At 49.2% G+C, this 14,858-nt stretch overlaps 1 protein-coding gene and 1 long non-coding RNA gene across 6 annotated transcripts in view; one reads left to right on the top strand and one right to left on the bottom strand.

Annotated features, from left to right (window-relative positions):
* Kirrel1 (kirre like nephrin family adhesion molecule 1) overlaps positions 1-14,858 on the top strand; it is a 97,508-nt gene that overhangs the window by 61,146 nt on the left and 21,504 nt on the right. The gene's annotated exons all lie outside the window — the stretch shown is intronic.
* On the bottom strand, positions 4,374-12,807 carry LOC128105625 (uncharacterized). Of its 2 annotated transcripts, none has more exons than XR_008216425.1 (2): positions 12,427-12,807; positions 4,374-8,784 (listed from the first exon to the last, which is right to left on the bottom strand). It is a non-coding gene; the product is annotated as an uncharacterized LOC128105625 (long non-coding RNA). The 2 variants fall into 2 exon arrangements; XR_008216426.1 differs by having other exon boundaries at positions 4,374-7,556.

Here is a 14,858-nt window from a genome sequence, read left to right as displayed (position 1 = left end):
CCCACCCAAGGACTAGAGATTCTGACTTGGTTTTTGATCCTGCTTGCTTCCAGACTCAGATCTGAGTGCAGATGTTCTGGGCTCAAAGTAGTTTAGATCAAGGAACAGTTGGGGGCAAGAGAGACGGCTCACTGGTTAAGACTACTGACTGCTCTTCCAGAGGACCAGGGCTTGATTCCCAGCACCCACAAGGCACCTTTGATGGTTTTTTTAGCGGCCCTCTTACCCTACAAGGAAAAGTCACAAAACATGACAGAACCCACTAGAAAGAGTTTCATTGAGAAAGGGAAAAGGGATAGATGTGTCCAGGCTGAAAGGACATGTGAGGGAAGGGGGTGGGGGTCAGGGAGGAGGTGGGGGGATATGGGGCCTGCCTTTTAAGGGCCACCCCGAGCATGTGCCCACACAGGCCCATGTGGCTAGTCCACGAATGTTCATCGTTCACGTGCTCATGCAGCACGTGATTTACGTGACCTCGCAGCGCATGGGTTACGTAGGACATATGACCCGGAAATGACTAGGCGAAATGACTAAGTGTCCCGCTGGGGCATGCCGATCATGGGGGTGTGGCTGGAATTTCTGTCAACCCTAACTATCCAAACTGTCCTTAACGCCAGTCTCAGGGAACCTGACATCTTCTTCTGGCCTCCGTGGGCATTGTATGCACATGATTCACAGACGTGCATGCAAGCAGAACACCCATACATGTAAAATAGAAAGAAAAGAAAAAGAAACAGTTGGAAGCCGGAGTGACTTTTCAGTCTCCCTGAGATCTTGGTTAGGGTGACATCTCTTAGAAATGTGTGTTTCAGAAGACATCTGGGAAGTGGTGTCTCACCCCCTGGAGAAAGAACTACAACTAACTCCATCATCCTACTCCATGAGCTGAGGGCCCAAGCCTAGCACATCTATCCCACATCTCGGTCATCTGATTTGGCTGTGACAAGAACAGTCATTTCCAGGCGCCACAGTAACAGCTCCTGAGAGATGTGGAGAGCTTTGCTCATCGGAGATATCACAGGGAGGAGCAGGGCTCAGAGGGAGAAGTCTGCTCCCGAGTCAGGCAGGATCAGGTAGGAACAGGCTCCAGAGCAGCTCAGTACCCTGTATACACCCTCCCCACCACAGCCCTCCTGCACAGCACCCTCCCTACCACAAACCCCCTGCACAGCACCCTCCCCACCACAGCCCTCCTGCACAGCACCCTCCCCACCACAGCCCTCCTGCTGGCAGCCTGCACAGCACCATGCTGGAAAGAAGGAGTTAGAGGCAGAAGATGTCAGGGTCTGCCAAGTCGACTGGAGCTGACAGCCTCTGTCTGTTCAGACATGCCTCTGGTTGTCTCCGTGATTCTCACTGCTCTCTGTTCCACATCAGATTCCTTTGTCCTGAGCCTCACATCCTTGTAACAGACGCCCCCAGACCCCTCTTTACTCCCAGCTTTTAGGACAAACCACTGGAACAGTAATGACCATGTTAGCCTGAGAGTCTAGAGGTCTGCATTTCTAGTGTGATGTGGTCTCGGGGTGAAGTTGACACCTTCTGTTTACCTCTGCCTTTAATGGCCTCTGTGATTTAGAGTCTCCATCCAGGTATGTGGGGGCAGAAAAATATGGGGTGGAAGTAGTTGAAGTAAAATTAGAGATAGGTACGGTGGCCTTTGGGCTTAGGGTAGAGATGAATAAGAAAGAGCTGGAGGCCGGGCAGTGGTGGCGCACGCCTTTAATCCCAGCACTTGGGAGGCAGAGCCAGGCGGATCTCTGTGAGTTCGAGGCCAGCCTGGGCTACCAAGTGAGTCCCAGGAAAGGCGCAAAGCTACACAGAGAAACCCTGTCTCGAAAAACCAAAAAAAAAAAAAAAAGAAAGAAAGAAAGAGCTGGAATCTGGGGTCAGACTCCATATTGAGGTTACTTGTAAGATGAAGGTGTGGTCTAGGATCCTAGTGATTTGATAAATGTCTTTTGATCACTCAAGCTGTTCTTGGCAGTAAGGTCGCCTGAGATGTGTTGCCTTCAAGACAAACATATTCTACTTAAGGTTTGGTGTGACGATCGGTTTAAGATGCATTGGTGATTGGTGTTGGGGTTGAGGTTGGGTTAGGGGTAAAGACTGAAGCAGGAATGTGGAGCCATTGTGGTGGCATTGAAGAGGTTTCTGTGTAAGTTCCTTCTTCCAAAGCTCTGCTTAATTCTTTTCTCCTGGTGCTTACTCAAGCTTGTCTTTGCTGCCTAAGGCTTGCAGGACTTACTGAAATCCTTTTAATGACTGTGACCATCTGTTACCCCTCCTAGCTACCAGCCCTTTCCCTTCCCCTCTCCTCCTCTGCTTCCCCAGCAGGGTGTCTGCATTCCTGGGGTTGTGGCTGAGTCTCTCTGACTCTTACCTCTTATTTTTAATCTGCTTAGAGTCTCTAGGATGACCTATTTGCCCCCCACTCCCTGCCTCCTTCCCCCACCGCTGCCCCTTGTAGTCCCAGACTCTCACGATTCTACGTCTTTACACAGCCATGGGATCCTTCCGTCTTTATGTGTGTTTTTACCATCCTCAGGGAATCTGGTCTCTCCAGCCTCCGACTTGACTTACCCCTTCTTCCATGGCTGACGTCTTGGAAGACGTCCCCTGCCTCTGCCCTGCCGTTTCACTCCGCCTATCCTCCTCAGTCCGTTTCCTCAGAGTACACCCCACCTCATCCATTCTCACTGCCTCTGTATCTGTGGAAATCCCATTTAAGGCAGACCCCTTGAGGAATCATGTGCATCCAACCAGGAGCAGGTAGTTCTGCACAGAGCCATCACTTCCAAGGGATACAGGTGAGGAGGGATGCCGGAATGAGGGCTCAAAGCAGAGAAATCGTTCTTCTTTCATTCCCAGTGAAGTAACAGGAGTTCAGTGTGGAGATTGGGTAGATGAAATACTAATACTTCAGGAGGGAGGAAGTTTGGTTCCAGAACTCTCGGAGCAAAGGTCCAACTGCTTCTACCTTCCATTTTACAAAACTCTGCAGTTCACCCACTCACTGAGAGCCCGGGTTAGAGGTTTCTCTCCACCCAGCCCCTCCTTAACCCTTCTTCCTGTGCTCTCAGAACCATCCTGTGATCCTGGGAGAATGTCACCTCCCATGTATTAATCCATCTACCCACCCACCTGAGGACTGAGAGCTTGATGGACTCTGGTGTCAAGGAAAACACAGGCTGTTTGTTGGAATGCACTGCACCCCCCTCCCCCCAAGAGAGATAATTCAAGGGGAATATTGGCTTATCCAGGAAACGTGGTGCTAAATTTGTCGTGAGATTGCTGTCATGAGCAATGAAAGAAGCCTCTCAATGTGGAGGATTGGGCAGCTAAATCAAAAATCACTAAGTTATTTCAGGGATCAGAGACTGTGGAAATGGAGGAAAAAGAGACCTCCCCTTCTTGGGACAACAGAGGGTGATCAAAAAAAATTATATATATATATATATGTGTGTGTGTGTGTGTGTGTGTGTGTGTGTGTGTGTGTGTGTGTGTGTGTGTATGTATCAGAGATGCAGAGAAGAGCTGTAAAGCAAGCAGGCTGCACCCTGGAGGCTGTTCCTATACTGTGTCTACATCTTCTCTGCCATGGGCTCCATCAGGCTCCTATCTGAAACCTTTTATGAAGCAGAAGCTCTTTGGAACTCCAGGTTTAGAATCCACGCAGTCTCGGATTGGCGCCTCCATGAACCCTTGCCATGTACTCACAATTGGTTGTCGCCTGTCCCCATCGTGTGGGGAGATAAATTACTTTAGCCTTCTTCTTTCACCTTAGCCCTCGGGACATGCGTGTCCCATTTAACAAGCAAACTGAAGCAAGCGAAGGAAGAAAGATCGGGAACAAATACCAAAAGTTCCTCCCCACCTGGCTCCCTGCCTTGGAGTCAGCAGCCTATCTCTGAGCCTTCTCCCCTCTGTGCAGGCTGCCGGGGCCCTGCTCTACAAAGGTGGGTTTTAGAACCCCCACCCCAGGCTCCCCCAGCTCCCTGCAGCAAATTAACATCCCATGCCTCCTAGACGTGAGGAGTGAATAGTTAGATGGCTCAGTTCCACAGCCAGTTGGCACTGCTTTTACTCTACACAAGATTCATCCAGATAACCTCAGCTTGGGGCTTCTGGAGGTGTCTTGCGGGGAAATCTTTTTAACGGAGCTTAGTTGGAAAAGTCTACTGTCTGTGCCTTGGTTTTAGGCAGAAGGTTCCATGGTTTCCCTTTCGATGAAGACTTATCAGCGCGCGCGCGCGCGCGCGTGTGTGTGTGTGTGTGTGTGTGTGTGTGTGTGTGTGTGTGTTACCTACGGAAAGGGTCTGTGGCTATAGCTAGTAGCTAGTAGTAGTTCCAAAGGAGGAACCGGTCAAACATGTAACAAAATCAGGTTTATTTATCCATTCAGTAAATACCCATTAACGATATTCATGCAGGAAGCGCCTGCTAACGTTCTAAGATCCACACCCCCATGCTTAGAGTTGAGGGGCAACCATACCACAGCTCTACTAAACCCACTCCCATGGTCTTATCTCTTCACCATTGGTTAGCTGGTATTGTCTAGCATGACACTGATGGAACTCTTCAGCCGTTAACTGGTTATCACCTCCTCCAGCTCCCCTGATAGAATGTGATAGCAAGAACAGCTTCTTCCCATTTCTACAGCATGTCCATTCCGATGCTTGGCTTCCAGGACACAGTGGTCAGGCTAAGATACGTCTAGGATCCTGAATGGATGTGTTTTTCCGACTGCCCTGCTACCCAGGCCTTCTGTCTTCTGAGAACATTTTATTCTCCCTTCCCTCCCTGCTGTCCAATATAACTCCTGTACATTCCTCAAAGTCCAGCATAGATACCCAACAGTTCTTTGAGGATTCTTCCTACAACCTCTGATACTTTCCTCCATTCTGCTTTACCCTATAGTGTCTGTAGGCAGAAGGTTCCAAGTTTTCCCTTTTGGTGAAGACACAGCGTTTTGTGTGTGTGTGTGTGTGTGTGTGTGTCTGTGTGTGTGTGTGTCTGTGTGTGTCTGTGTGTGTCTGTGTCTGTGTGTGTGTGTGTGTGTCTAGTGGAATTTTAGTGGGTAAGGGCAGGTCTACCAAGTCTGTCTTTGCATCCTGAGTCCAGAACAGTGCCTAGTAGGTAGTAGGCACTCAATAAATATTTGTTACATAAAGTATATTTAATTGATATAATCATTAATGAAGATAACTGAATAAGTATTTATTGAGAACCCTTGATATGCAAGGCTAGTCATTTCAGAAGATGAATGAGAGTATATCTGTTATTCCAAGGGGTTTTCTATCTCATCATCTGAACATAGACCCAGAATAAAATATAGAATGAGCATAGATCTAAGTCAAGGTGAGGCTTGATCATGTCCAAAGCCCACCACTATTATGTTGAATTCTCCTAGTTAGGTTAATTGCTGTGGACTAAAAGTCTACCCTACACTTTCTCTCAACTTCTCTCTTAGATCGTTGTTGACCTATAGTTGTTGACCTATTCTTTCCCCTTTAACTGTCCTGATTCAGTGTTTCTTTCTTTAACTTTTCAAATCTACCTTGATTGAACGATCATGAATTGATTATTTGATAGGTGTTTATCTAAAGAAAAAAGAAAACAGAAATCATAAGTGTAGATGAACAATCTTATTAAATAAGAAACACAGAGCCAATGCAGAGATGAAAGCCCAAGAGATCAGAGGTAAGAGCTAAAAACCTTACCCTTCACTGCTGCTGCTGTCCTCTTCAGCCAAGAGACCTCCTTCCTCTTTGTTTGTCCTTTTTATTGACTTTCTATTCTGCCTTCTCATTGGTCATAAACCCAACCACATGACCTCCTCATCACTGCCTATCTGTACAGACCTCCAGGTCTTCTATGGTTGGTATTGAGATTAAAGGTGTGTGTCTCCATGCTGGCTGTATCCTTGAACACACAGAGATCTGCCTAGCTCTGCCTCCCAAGAGCTGGGATTAAAGGTGTGCACCACCACCACCCAGCTTCTGCTATGGCTTGCTATTAGCTCTGACCCCCAGGCAACTTTATTTATTAACGTACAAATAAAATCACATTTCAGTACAAATAAAATATCTCCATACATAAGTATACCTATACCCAGAGTTCTCTAGAATAATACTGAGAGATGCCATCCTGCTTCATAGTGATGCTTCTAGTTATAGGAGCACATGGCTTTGTACTTCTAGAAAGTTTGCTTGGGTAATAGTGGTAGCACAGGTCTGTAACCCCAGCTTCTTGAGTACGGAGGCAGGAGGGTTGAAAGTTCAAAGCTTGCCCAGGAAGCTCAGTGAGACCTTGTCTCCAAAGAAAGAAAAAGGAATTCAGTAAGTTCTTATGTAACTAGAACACTCTGTTCCCCAGGACCCACAGTCATTAATGTGTTCCTGTATCTTATGGAGAAGTACAGTCCTGGTATCTCGGGGTGCACCCAGGTTGTGTATGCACAGTATCTCTCTCCTCCACCTTTTTTAGCCATTGCGGTGAAGAGCTGAATGCTCATGGAGTTAAGACTCATGCCTTCCTAGATAGGTTGATCCTGCTCATAGACTCAGGTGATCTCTCTAAAAGGGCTAGAGGCACCTGCAAAGGGCATCCGTAATGATGGGTTGAAGATTCTATGAGATTAGTATTTACCCTGGATCTGCTGGGAATGGGAATGTAATAAACCTCATAAACTCAAAAGCAGAGATGTACCCTCAGGAATGCTAGCCCAGGGTCCCAAGACCTAGATTTCCTTCTGGCTTTTTCAGTGCCTAAGTGAAGAAAAACTTCTTACTATTGTCTAGACCTTTCTTTGTCTCTGAATTGAGACTTTTATTCTGGAGAATGTTCCAGAAAACCTTTGTGGAGGGACCTAGCCTACATTTCTTCCTAGGCTTTAAGCCTGTGTGTGTGTGGGGGGGAACTCAGGTATCATTCTGACTCTGCTAAAAGTTCATTACAGCAATAACTAAGAATATTCAAACAGGCAGAGGATGGTTTTCGGGGCAGAACTATCACTTTGGGGACCCATGTACCTGAGAAAATAGCTTCCATGGAAGAGGGACCATAGGATTAGAACCAGGAAAGTATGTGTGTGCAGAGGCAGGGGCAGGCAGGTAGGAAATGAGGTATAAATGACATGAGAGCGAAGCTTAGACCTCCCAAGTACCTTGTAGGAGGGTACCAGGTTTGGACCTTGATAGAGTCCTTCTGAACTGCCTCAGATATGGCCAATCTCTTCCTCTTTACCTCTCCTTGTACAATCCTCTCAAGGGTCGCTCCAGTTCTCAGAGATGTCCTTCCTTTTCTTTGACCTCAAACATCAAAACCTTCATCGGAGGACAGGGGCGGTGATCTGCCCTCAGGCCTGTCTTCAGTTTGGCTCCCATCTCTGGACTTCTCCAGTTCCGGCCTGCGGCTTCTCCGCCTCTGTCTTCATTGGACGTTCTCCTCCCCGCCAGTCTTCGGTGCTTTGTTCAGTCTGTCCGTTCTTCCTTTAGGGCCTGAGCGCTTCCATCCAGCTCTGTTAGCACAGGCACACTGTGGAGTACCCAGCCCTGTAAAGGGGACTCTGTAACTGGGAGGCTAGCTCTGAAACCACCGGGGATTTGGAGTTCTTTCCAGTGATTCCCACCCCCACTCTCTGTTTATTTCTTCAAAAGAAAGGAATTCGGGTTAGATTTTACCAGTGCCCTTTCCAGTCCTACCCTCCAGGCCACTGCTCCTCTTTTTTTTTTTTTTTTTTTTCTTTTTTTCTAGCAGATGGCCTCGGGGACCTAGGCTTTTTATTTTTGGCCCCACCTCAGGGCCTTTGCATGTTCAGGGTTCTAGTTCTGATTTATTTTTCTCTCTTGCCCTTTGTGTCCGTATGTTGTTGTTGTTGTTTTTCTCTTTTGTAACATAGTATCACTTCACCCCATCTTTCCTTCTTCCTTCCTTCCCTGATGCTAATTTTTTTTTTCTGAGATAGTCTCATACAGTCCAGGCTGGCCTCAAACTTGTCATGTAGCTGATGCTGGCCTTAAGATCCTGCTTGCCTTTCCTCTGTCTTCCAAATTCTAAGAGTATAGACATGTACCACCATGCCAGATTTTCTGTGGCGCTGGGGATGGCGCCCTGGCCTTTCAGGGATTCCATTGGAGCGCTCTACCAACGAATCGACAGCCTTAGTTTGAATCGTTTCTAGTTCATCCCAGCTTCTCCTGCCTTCCTGGCCCAGATGGAGTGGAGAGCAGAAGTCTCCTGTCCCACCTTCCCTACCCACCTTCTCTGTCTCTTGCTTTCTCTATCTCTGTTCTTGTCCCCCCTCTTCTCCCTCCCCACTTCCTTCTTTACCCCTCACCCATCTGAGCTGGCTTCCTGCTTGCCGCCCGCCTCTTCTCCCTCCCCACTTCCCTTGCCCACTGGAGCCAAATGGAAATTTGGGGTTTGTATTTTTTGCAGAACCAGACACTGAGCCCTGCCGTCCCCTTTCTGCTTCTGCCTGGCGTACCTGCTGCAGCCAACCCCACCTGGCTCTCCAGACCATTCGGACGACGACAACGTTCTATAAAACATTGTCAGGGCCCCCTGCCAAGCCGTATTTGCATAGAGCTGTCAGATCAGGTCTGGCCCAGGTACCTCGGGGCTAGAGGCCACAATGGGACAGGCGGCACTGCTTCTAGCCACACCTGCTAGCCCTTTTCATTTGAAGAGCAGTGTCCCTGTGAGTTGGCCCAGACTAGCCGGCGCGACCTCAGAGTCCAGGCTTGTCTTTTCTCTCTCCTCTGTTGCTCGACTGTGAGCCTGTGGGAGGGAACGTAAGAACTCAAATGGGACTTCCTTCCAGAGGAAAACGAAGAGTGGCCTCTGCCTCCTAGGCTGGGTACCACATTTGGGTCCTGTCGGCCACTCACTGTCCTGTTGCACACACCCACAGCTGTCCCCACACACCCTACCGTGCAGGAAACATGAGGATAGGCCCAGGCGCACAGGCTCCCTTTAGTCTGAAGGTGACTGGGTGGATGTCCTCAAGGCTTGGCCCAAGTGTAGACAAGTAAGAGGCAGGGGTAACGGACTCCGAGGCCTGCGTCAGGGGGCTCCTGTGGCCACATTACTCCGCCCCTTCCTATTACACCTAAAGAAGCCACTGCCCAGAGGCGTGGGGTGTCTTCCCCAGAGTTACCCAGAGCGGTGGCAAAGCCGAGGTCAGGTCCACCCACACCTCTTTGACTTCTAGTCCATGGATTTTTCTACCTCTCCCTGGTAGAGCTGTGTGAAGTCTGTCCCGCACCCCCATCCTTCCCCTTGTATTTCACGGCTCTCTTCCTGTCTCTTTGGGAGGCTGATCCACTTGTCCAGACCCATAAACCTCCTTTCCTGTCACAGCAAATACCAGACGGCCTGTGTAGTCTGCTCCAGTGCGTGGAAACAGGCCAGGCTGTGGCCATTTACAAAATCCCATCTGGTGCCTGGAAAAAGTGCCCTTTGGCTGTTCTCTCTATCCCCAGCTTTGGAAATGGACATTGGGGTTGTGTGGGGGAGAAGGGCCTAGAAGGAGGAAGGTAGTGGAGAGGACATTTGAGGCCCCTACCACCTGAGTTTTTCCACTCAAAGAGGGAGGGGACGCTGGGGGACTCTGTGGCAGGATGGTAGATGCAGCAATAATTCTGAGTATTGGGACAGGAGTCTGGGACTGTGGTCTGTTTGTGCTCTTCACTGTCTACCCATAGCACCTGATTAGACCATTCCTCCAAGCGAGTCTGTAAGTTTTCCATCTCACAAAGTGAAGCCTTCATCTGTCAGAGGAGGAGGAGGCCATGACGCTACAGGGCACTCACATCCATCTGAACGTTTTAGGACTCCAGGCAGGGCTCAGCATAGAGCAGAGACAGCAGGCCTAGATGCTTCCTGCCCGCTCAGCCGAGCTGACAGAGAGCGTCTTTCCTGGAGCTTCCAGTCTGAGGGGCTGCCTCGGGGTGTCTGACCCGGCCTTCTGCTCTTTCCCATTATCTGTCCTCACTTTGACCAGCCTTAGCCTTGCCTATGACCTTCCTCCTCCTCCATCAGAAGTACAAATCTTTCTTTCTTTTCGCCTTCCTTCTCTGCTGGCCCATCCCAAAGACTTGAAATCCTCTTTTCTCAGAGAATCCACTGTGAAAGGTTCTGTGATGGTTGTGAGTGAACGGCTGGGGTGGGGAAGGAAGCCCTGTCAGGGTGAGGGGAGGGAAGACAGGGGAGGGAGGGATAGTAGAGTGGAGAGATTTAGTTCCATCTGAAAGCTGTCAGTGTGAATCAAAGGCTGTACTTTGAGCAGCAGCATGGTCTGGAGTGGTGAGCTCAGGGACTGCTTCAGCCCAGGGGGTTCATTACTGCTCTTTGATAAATCCGGGGAGACGGGGCTCAGCCCCCACCATCCCTCTCTCCTGCTGCTTAGCTCCCTGACTTCCTCATGCTGGGCCCGACTCTCTCTGGTTCTGGTTGGTCCTGTCAGGCTAGGCTCTGGGAACATGACCACCAGGGTACGTGCTCCAGAACAGGGAACAGACTGGTGCCCACGGGCACAGACAGATGTGTACTCACACACAAGGACACAGAAGGGGTGTTCACGTGGGCAGGAAAGGGAACACATGTGCTTGCTTGTTTCTGCCCATGTGTGACCATATGAAGTTTATGGCTGTGAGAAGTTATAAACATGCCCATCATATCGTAGATTTAGGGGCCAATTCCTAATTCTCCATCAAAAATAGGGTTTGAGGCCTAGGGGTGTAGTTTGGTGGTAGAGCTTTGCGTAGCATGCATGAGTACTTGGGTTCAATGCCCAGTGCCAGGAAAAAAAAAAGCAACAACAAAAAAAGATTTGACCTCTCTGTCCTTGCTAGGCTCAGCAGAAAAAGGAGATTGGAAATTTGTTCATGAACAAAGCCTGGCCTGGCCCTGGCTGGAGAAAGGGTCTGAAGGACAGGCCTGGGTCATGAGGAATGGGCGAGAACGTAGTAGATGAGGGGATGCAGAGATAACATCCGGAGGGAGTGTAGAGGCCTGGGGATCAGTGTCTGACTCAGGGGGTCCCAGGAGAAGACAGCAGCCAGGCTACCGAGATAGCATCCCGGGGAGAACTTGGTTTCTTCCTGGGCTTTCTGTGTCCCAGCCTTAATTTTATGTGGCTGAGGGGAGCTCCTCGGTGTCTCTGAGCCGTGGTTTCTTATTATGAGCAGTAACTACCCCAGTGTCTGTGAGCTTTGGTGTCCTCAAGCCTGGTAAAACATTACCTGTGTGTCTGAGTATAGCATCAAGTCTTTCATATGCAGGACCTATTTACACACACACACACACACACACACACACACACACACACACACATACACACACATACACACACATATGCGCGCGCTGGCAACCATTGGTGGCTTAAAGACTGGCATTTTGTTTGTCACTGACACTCCCTGGGCTTGACAGAGATATTCTCTCTGGCCTTGCGTACCACTCACTGTCCCCCTCCATGCATTTACATCAAGCCTCTCCTGCGCTGATAGCAGCATGCAAGGCAAGTACTACATACAGGCTGTGGGGCCAAACTCCAGACCTGAGCACCGCTGTCCATCCAAGAGGTAAACAGCGTGGACATGGAAGTCAAAGCTGTAAAGGAGAGGTCAGAAACTTCAGGCTACCAGTAGCTCTTTCTCGGGCTGAGGCATGAATCCAGTTCATTTACAAGATTGGATATTCCTAGAACGTGACAGAATACCAAGAGTGGTGACCATGGAGCCGAGAAGCCTGCTTTTATCTCGTTTCTGCCAGACCATAATTCCCCTTTCTTTAAAATGCAGGTAATAACTACCACTGTGTAGCGGGTTATAATGCTGGGAACAATGTCCGTAAGACATCAGAGTGGCATGCAATCAGCATTTTATAATTGGAGGTATTTATTATCATGGAGCGTTGCTGGGACTGAATGAACAGAAATGGTAAATCAAAACCTCTGTTCTCAGAGGCTCCCAGGAGAGCGGGGAGACAAAACACACATGAGCAATTTTTAATCCAAGGCAGGTTGTGGTGTGTGCTCTACCCAGAAGCCCAGACAACGCTGTGGGAGAATAAAGGAAGGAACCATTTTGAGTGTGAGGTTAGAAAAGCTTTGTGGCTCAAAGTGGCGCTAAGGGGTGACAGGTGACTTGGAAGGAAGGCGATCTGGGAATGAAACAGAAGGATGGCGGCAGGGATCGGGGTTCTCAGCTCCCACACTCTTTAGGCTAGCAGGGAGCACGGAGCTCTGCAGTCTTCCAAATTCTACTGGGACCCCTCTGCTCCCCTTACCTCTCCAGTGTGAATCTCTCCTCTACCTCTACCACCCTGTTCACTGCTGCCCTGCGGGAAAATCCACGCTGAGTGTCTAGAAACCCCAGTGGAGGTCGGAGAGAAAAGGTTGTTCAGACAGCGGGTACTTACCAGGTAACTCCTTCTGAAGAAAAGGCTGAGCCGACCTCTGCAGGCCCTAGGCCTGTCTGCTCTCGAGCTCTCTCGGCCTGTAGCTGTCCACTGTCTTCCCTTCCACCTTGGCCCCTTTATGACTCTACAGACATCTTTGTCTAAAGGGCCTTCCCTTGTTTCTTGCTCCTCTGCCTTTGTGTGGATGTCTGTCTTTGACTCTGTTTCTCAGTATTTGTCTCAGTACCTCTGTTAACGGCCCCTCGTGTGTGTGTGTGTGCGCGCGCGCGCGCGTGTGTGTGTGTGTGTGTGTGTGTGTGTGTGTGTGTGCGTGCGCGCACATGCGCGCGCAGTGTGCAGTGATCTGTCTTCATTGTGGCTGGCTCACCTCATCTGTGATGGAGTCTGAAGATTGGGGGGAAGCAGGATCAAAGTAGAAATTCACTTTCAAATACCATCAGAAGCATGAGACTGTTGATCTGATGCTGCAGCAAGAGGCTAGTCTGTGCTTACCTGTCTGTGGCCAGGCCCTTTCTGGTTCTTTCTCTACATTACTATACTATGCTGGTTCTGTTCCCGGAAATGGATGAGGACATGTGCATAGACCCAGACATAAGGATGGGACTGAGATTTTCCCTCTCTATTCAGAGCAGGCTCCACTAAGCTTAGCTCAGGTACCCAGGACCCAGGACCTCAGAGGCATGCTTGAGTTGTGATGCGCCACTTGCTAGGCCACATGTTCTAGGTTACTGGTGCCTTCTTGACCCTACAGGACTTACCAACACCTTATGTCTCGTCTTTAACTAGGACTGCCAGGGCCCTTCTCCCCTTCCTGCTCACAGCATTCCCTTCCACTGTTCCACTTCCCTCACCATCTGCATGAGAACCTTCTAGACTGAGTGTTATCCTTCCCAGCTCTACTCCCCAGCCCATTTTTCAGGGTTCCTCCTTTCACAGAAGAGAGCATACTATTCCTTCCACATCTTGACTGTTTCGGTCTCCCTTAGATGGGGCGGGGTGGAGGGAGAGGGCAGAGCTCTGCTTTCTCCTGAAGGAGTTTGGCTGTTTGCTCCTAACAATCCACCCATTAACAAACTCACTTAGAACACCCCTGTGTGCCTGGCAGTCGGGCACCTGTGCCAAGTGATGTGGCTTAGGGCTGTGAGTGGCACAGTCCAGACTCAAAAAGTTGCCCCAGGCTGCGCTGAGGTAGGTGACCTGGGCAGTGTGGTCCTTGCTATGGCCAAAAAAAAAAAAAAGAAGAAGAAGAAGAAGAAGAAGAAGAAGAAGAAGAAGAAGTCAAGCCGGGCAGTGGTGGCACACATCTTTAATTCCAGCACTCGAGAGGCAGAGCCAGGCAGATCTCTGTGAGTTCAAGGTCAGCTTGGTCTACAGAACGAGATCCAGGACAAGCACCAAAACTACACAGAGAAACCCTGTCTCAAAAAACAAAAACAAAAAAAAGTCAATAGATAGGGTCTGAAGCAGCGCAAGTAAGTCATGGAAGGCACCCCAAAAGAGGTGACTATTTGAATCCCAAAGAAGGAGTGTGTGAGGACCTGAAGGGTGACCTATATATACCAGCTTATATAGTTTCGAGAACAGAGCTTGATTAGATCAAAAGGAGTTTTCCCTAATCATAAGTTGACTGAAGTACCACCCATGGCTTCTGGTCTCGCTCATATGCTGTCTTGGCTGCAGGGCTATTTGGGGACATGGAATGCTGCTTGTGACTTTGGTACAGAAAGTGGTCCTTCCATGGGTTCAAATCTGGGAAGCCCCTCATTTCCTTCCTCATTCTCTGCTCATCATTTTTCCCATTCTGGTTTTAGACCAAATCGCTTCAACTAGAGCTAAATCAAAAATGTATTTTACTTCAAAATTCACAGAAAAGCCGACATTACCCTCTGTCACTCATTCTTAGGTTCCCGAAAGTGTCTCTCGTTGTCCAACTGCTCAGGGATAAGTAATGGTCATGATTATTTAGTAGGTAAATGCAAAGGATGTTGGTAGGTCTAGCATCCACTGCACCACACTTGGCTTCACGGCAGTCCACGAGGTAGACATATCATTCCCAGGTAAGAAAATGCAGTTTGAGGGTAACTTGACCAGGGCCACCCACTTAGGAAGAGTTGCAGAGGGACCATGGAAACCTTTGTCTTCCTCTAAGCCAATTCTAGTATTTGAGCAGAGAGGGTCTTTGGCAGTCTCTCCCAGACTTGTTGTCTTACAGTGAGCAACTGGAGGTCCAGGTAAGGAAGAGCCAGACCAGGGTGGCTAGCTTCTCACTCCAGCAAGACCCTTGTCTCCTGACTTCAGGTGCATCCCATCGCCATCCCACTGCAGGGTCATCCAGCATCTCATTGCAAGTAAACATGCAGCCGGCTGCCCACTGTTCTCTGGAGATGCCAAGAAAAGACCAGTCCTCAGGCTTCATGTAAAAACGCTATGGC

Source organism: Peromyscus californicus, unplaced genomic scaffold, assembly GCF_007827085.1.
Source record: "Peromyscus californicus insignis strain IS unplaced genomic scaffold, ASM782708v3 Scaffold_9__1_contigs__length_137607984, whole genome shotgun sequence".
NCBI classification, from domain to species: domain Eukaryota; kingdom Metazoa; phylum Chordata; class Mammalia; order Rodentia; family Cricetidae; genus Peromyscus; species Peromyscus californicus.
The sequence above is the reverse complement of the archived record's forward strand: the minus strand, read 5'-3'. Positions and strand labels throughout refer to the sequence as shown.